The sequence below is a fragment of the Triticum dicoccoides genome, chromosome 7B (assembly GCF_002162155.2).
Source record: "Triticum dicoccoides isolate Atlit2015 ecotype Zavitan chromosome 7B, WEW_v2.0, whole genome shotgun sequence".
NCBI lineage: Eukaryota > Viridiplantae > Streptophyta > Magnoliopsida > Poales > Poaceae > Triticum > Triticum dicoccoides.
In genome coordinates this window covers 732430267-732436358 of record NC_041393.1, presented here as the reverse complement: position 1 = coordinate 732436358, position 6092 = coordinate 732430267, and the positions used below count along the sequence as shown (strand labels likewise).

General features: G+C 42.1%; 1 pseudogene; it reads left to right on the top strand.

Annotated features, from left to right (window-relative positions):
- Positions 1-326: 326 nt before the first annotated feature.
- Positions 327-6092, top strand: part of LOC119339587 — a 14327-nt pseudogene continuing 8561 nt past the window's right edge.

Sequence of the window (6092 nt, the reverse complement as noted above, 5' to 3'; positions counted from 1 at the left end):
TCCATCGACGACTCAACGCTGCTGCGAGTAATGGAGAAGGAGACCGCAACCGATGTGTGGGCGGTGCTACGCTCCATGCATGTGGGCGTCAAGCGCGTCCGAGAGGCGAGGGTTCAATCCTTGTGCTCGGAATTTGATGGCCTCAACATGGGTCATGCGGAGTCCGTGGATGATTTCGCGGTGAGGTTCACGAGCTCTAGGGGCTCATCCGTGAGCTTGGTGATGGGATGGAGGAGAAGTACGTAGTGAAGAAGCTACTCCGAGCCGTCTCCAACAAGTTCATCCATGTTGCATCATTGATTGCATTGTTCGGCAACACCAACAAGATGGCCATGGAGGAGGCCATTGGTTCACTCAAGGCGCACGAGGAGCTCGTCAAGGGGCGGGAGACGGCACGTCAAGAAGAGCAGCTCCTCATGGCGAGAGGGCATGACTCATCACGAGGATGCGACCGTGGTGGCCATGGCTGTGGCCGCGGACATGGCCGTGGTGGAGGGCGCAGAGACAAGAGAGAGGTACATTGCTATAACTGTGCTGACTTTGGACATTTTGCTTGGGAGTGTCCAGAGAAGAAGAAGGAGAACGAGGAGAAGGCACTGCTGGCCGGGTACGGCAGCGATGGACGGGCTCTTCTTTGAAGTCTCTGCGTGAAGAATGGACATTAAGATTAGGGGGTTGAATGTTAGATATAATCTTGATGTCTTATGTATCTGCATTTTACTTTCAGTTCTGCATATAGTAGTATGTCTGTGCAGAGGTACGTGTGAGGCGTACACCTGATGGTTTAGTTTGAAGAGCATGCATGGTGAGACTCCAACGTGCAATGAGAAGCTGCTGCATGCAAAGATCTGAAGCTAACGGGCTGCACAAGTTATCTAGGAAGTTGTTATGCACGCGTGTGTTAGTGCCATAAGAATAGGTGATGGATTAGTTGGTTAGTGGAGCAGGTCGTGAGTTTGTCTGGTCAAGAGAATAGAGAAAAAAACTTCTGGCTGTGTGATACAGCGCAAGGCCAAAACTCTTTGCATCTTTTATCAGCTGTGTGACGCAGCAGAGGGAGAGAGAGTTTCAGGGAGCTGAGAGAGTCGGATCCAACAGAGTAATGTGCATGCAATGTTCAACTACATCACTACATGAAATCTTGTTTTTCTCTCCCGATCTTTCGCTATATCACGCCTCCCATTCTTCTTTCTCTCTGATTTAATGCCATCCCACTCCATTGTGTCTCCATCGCCAACTTTGTGTTTTATCAAAGATGGAAATTTCCGTCCTTAATATGGATAATGAAGGTCAGGCCAAGCATCGTCTATTCTGTTACGGAGGTAGTAATTCCAAAAATGATGTTTCAATTAACGACAATACCATGAGTGTTTCTGCCTTGCTGCACTTGTCTGCAGTGCAACGTACGTCAGCTAAAGAGAGTCTAAACCACTTTCTGATGAGGTTCCCACAGTTGCCGCTCTTCTTGACACGGATATCGTTGTTGGCATATAGATGCCGCTTGTACAACCACATCAGAGCATGTGTTACTTTTGCTGCTCCTCTGCATGAGCTCCCCTTGAAATTGACAACATGGTCGTCTACTGTCCCCTGTGGGCAGTGTAGAAGAGCAGCACCACAATAATCTTTCACAGCTTATGCTCGCATGAGCCCAGTTCTAGTTCATTCCCTCCGGAGCACTGTCATCACGTCCCGGTCTATGCTTGGTGCTGCACGTTGCTGATGTTCATTAAAAGGAATTAGGCTGACGCCATCATATAATACACAAAAAGGAGTACTATTGAAGCTTGAAGAACATACCACCATTGGAATTATGATGCTTCTTCTTGGACTCATCATTCATAACACTGGGATCGTGAAAGATCGAGATAATAATCCAGTAAATTTGAGGTGCAGGATGAATTCCTATATGTATCATCGGAGATGCTAACCTTTATTGTTTCAACTTATTGCACGTCTCAATGACTCAACGTTGCTTTAGAGCCTTACAAAATAATACGAGGAACAAATTCACAATAGACAAAACCTCTTGGAAGCAAATATAAAGAAAGTAGAAAGCATATTTTCCTAATGTGCCTTCTAATAAAAGGTTCAGTATGTTGTCAACGCCATGTAGATTTCTTTACCATGAAAGTAAAATGAGCAATTGTATTCATGGTATATACGTGCAAAATTGATGCATGATACTGAGAATGATGAAAAAAAATGCATACATGTCTGACAGAAAGGATCAAATGTTATCTCTTGTCCATTCACCATCTACCAGCTGTCTGGACCCCGATCCAAAGTCACACCTATCTAGCATACAACACATATATCACTTTGCGGCCTCACACACGGAAACCCACATCTATCGCCTTTACCTTGGCCGGGACCGTTTACGACTTTTGGATCACGTATATGACTGTATTGCTAGCATCCATATGATAGAGAACCCGAGTCGATATGACTAGTCATAAGCCACGGTGGCACAAATGTACAGGGACAGGCATACATAACCACTACTAGGGAAAACAATAGTAGTAGCGCTTGTAATGTGCATAGCAGTAGCGTTGGTACCAGCGCTACTGCTATCGCGCTACAGCTAACATGTAGCAGTAGCGCTGTTTGACCAGCGCTACTGCTATACCTAGTTAGCAGTAGCGCGGTTGCTTGAAAAGCGCTGCTGATAGTAGTAAGTAGCAGTAGCGTTTCTTTTGAAAAGCGCTACTGCTTATTTTTCCTGTATTTTTTTAATTGCAGCTTATTTTCGTTGTATTTGTATAGGTTTTATATATAGTATTTTTATCATATGATTTTATCACCATGATTAGTTAGTATATATACAATAGTGGGTGAAATGAATGTTGATTAGGTTCAAGTGGATAATCAACATTCATTTCACCCACTGTTGTATATACTAACTAATCATCATCATAGTCATTACCACCGACCATAGTCATAGTATAGCACATCTTTATCTTCAAACTCATTCTAGCTATCTAATCACCACCAACATTAGGTATGGTAGCTATCTAATCACCACCAACACTAGCTAATAATAATAATCATAGTCATTATCATCAAACACTAGCTATTTAATCATCATAGTCATAGTGTAGCACATCATAATCTTCAAACTCATTCTAGCTAGCTAATCACTCATTCTGCTCTCTCTCAGGTAAAATAGCCACTAGTAGAAAACAGGGCTAACGTTCGGGCCTGGCCAGCCCAAGAACCGGGACCCATGGGGGGTATTAGACCCGGTTCGTGAGCCCAGGGGGCCGGCCGGGGCCTCGTGGGCATTTGTACTGGTTCGTATGGAACCATTTGTCCCGGTTCAAGCCACGAACCAGGACTAATGGTCCTCGCTTCTGGCCCACAACCATTGGTCCCGGTTCGTGGCTTGAACCGGGACAGAAGGGGGGCTTTAGTCCCGGTTCATGCCACGAACCGGGACAAATAACTTGCCTATATATACCCACCGCCGCGGTAGAGCACTCTAGAGTGCTCTGTTTTGTCAAGCCAGCGAGGGGAGGGCATTTGGGTGCTCTAGTTCACCTCTTATGCACATGGTGTTCGATGAAATGCCTGAGCCACACTAGTTAAGCTTTCTCCTCTTGAAACTTGACCTCCGAGCTCCATTTTCAACGAGATTTGTCTAGATTTAGCGGTCCGTCCCCGCCCCGTCTTCACCGTCGTCGATCGCCCGCGCCGATCTCGTCGCGGGCACCACCATGATGAGCCTCTTGTTCTTATCTTCTTTCTGAAAGAAAAAATTCTGACTTCAGATAGATACTTGTCTAATTTTCTTACTTTTATTATTCCTTGTTATTATATAGTGCGATGGTTTTGGTATCCTCCCCCGTCGGCCCTCGTCCTGTCTATGATTCGGATGTGGTATATATTATCTTTTCATAACTATTTGGTTCATTTATTGTTTATGACAATTATGCCGACCAATGTGACACAAATTTTATTTGTCTAGGAGGTTGTTGAACTGGAAATTCCAACCGACCCTATTGTCGAGAGGTTATATTTAGTTGAAGAAGAAAACAATTACTTGAAGGAAAAAATAAGAAAAATTGAGGAGGAGAAGATGATATTGGAGTTGCATGTTGCGGATGTCGTCGATGATCACAAGATCAAGATGGATGCAATGCGGTTGAAGATTAAAAAGATTAGAAAATATTCCATTCATACCGAGGCTTGGTATCATTATGCAGTTGGATCAGTTGTTACCTTGGTTGCGATTATGATCGCATTTGTTGTTGCATTGAAATGTTTTACATAATTTCAATGTATGGTTTAATTAGATGCTCTGGAGAGCTATATGTTGTTCAATGAGAACTATGTATGTACTTTGGTTTTAATGCTCTAGAGAACTATGTATGTACTTTGGTTTCAGAGTTCATTTCAAATGCTTTTCAACTTCATGGTCTTATAGCTCAAAATAACCAGTAAATGCATGAAAAATAACAAATGTAGTCAGAAAGGTTGTAAATTGATGATGTGGCTTTGAATGGTGCATTTTGAACACAGAAAAACAATGGAGTTCAAATAAGTTCAAAAAAATGAAATCCCTTTGTAACAGACGAGTTTTCGTATGAAACCCTGATACTTCGAAATAGATTGTCCGTTTTGTACATGAAGTGCATCCAGTTTTTGCCGTAACCCTCTCTACTTTATCGCACATGCTATGTGGGTAAAATGATGATACCATGCCAACTTGGAACCTTTTCAGAGTTCATTTCAAATGCTTTTCAACTTCATGATCTTATAGCTCAAAATAGTCAGTAAATGCATGAAAAATAACAAATGTAGTCAGAAAGGGTTGTAAATTGATGATGTGGCTTTGAATGGTGCATTTTGAACACAGAAAAACAATGGAGTTCAAATAAGTTCAAAAAAATGAAATCCCTTTGTAACTCTGATACTTCGAAATAGATTGTCCGTTTTGTACACGAAGTGTATCCAGTTTTTGCCATAATCCTCTTTACTTTCTTGCACATGCTATGTGGGTGAAATGATGATACCATGCCAACTTGGAACCTTTCGAGAGTTCATTTCAAATGCTTTTCAGTTTCATGGTCTTATAGCTCAAAATAATCAGTAAATGCATGAAAAATAACAAATGAAGTCAGAAACAAAATAGAATAAAATAAATAAGTAATTTGAAACAAAATAATATAAACTTTAATAAAATAGATAAGTAGAAACAAAAAAAACTTTAATAACATAAATAAAATTTATGAAACTAAAATTATCAAAGTATTTTCTGTTTAAAACATTATAAGCAACCTCTAGTATTATTGAAACTAAAATTATATAAAATTGATGCAACTAAAATTATCAAAGTATTTTCTGTTCAAAATCATTAAAAGCAAAAAGAATTTTCATAAAGAACTTTTTTTGTTAGAAACTTTAATAGCAAAAAGAATTATCATAAAATAAAATTAATAAGTAATTATAAACAAAATAAAATAAAATAAATAAGTATTTTGTTGTAAGTAGAAACAAAACAAAATAAATAAAGCAAAAAAGAAAACAAAAAAAACTGGGAAAAAATAAAAAAATTGCCACCAACTGGGCCACCACGGCCTGAATACGACTAGAAACCCATCCATGGGCCTGGATTCAGGCCCGCAGAAGGCCTAGAAGGCCCATCGGGCATAGCGGTAACAATTAGGCCCGTAAGCCTGGAATGGAGAGGAGCTCGAGAGGGGTACGGGAGTGGGGCTTATAAACCACTACGCGCCCCTCTCAACTAGTGAGGTGGGACTAAACTTTGGCCGCGACGCGGGCAGCACAGGGGTCTTTGGTCCCGGTTGGTGGCACCAACCGAGACTAAAGGGGGTGCATTGGTACCGGTTCCTGGCACCAACCGGGACCAATGCCGCCCCTTTAGTCCCGGTTGGTGCCACCAACCGGGACCAAAGGCCTTTGCTTCCCGCCCTTTGGGCTGCTGAAAAGAGGCCTTTGGTCGCAGTTGGTGGCACCAACCGGGACTAATGCACCCTTTAGTCCCGGTTCGTGGCACCAACCGGGACTAAAGGCCTCGTTATATAAGTTCACACTTAGGAATTTTCCACTCTCATCTCGTAGTTGCCGCC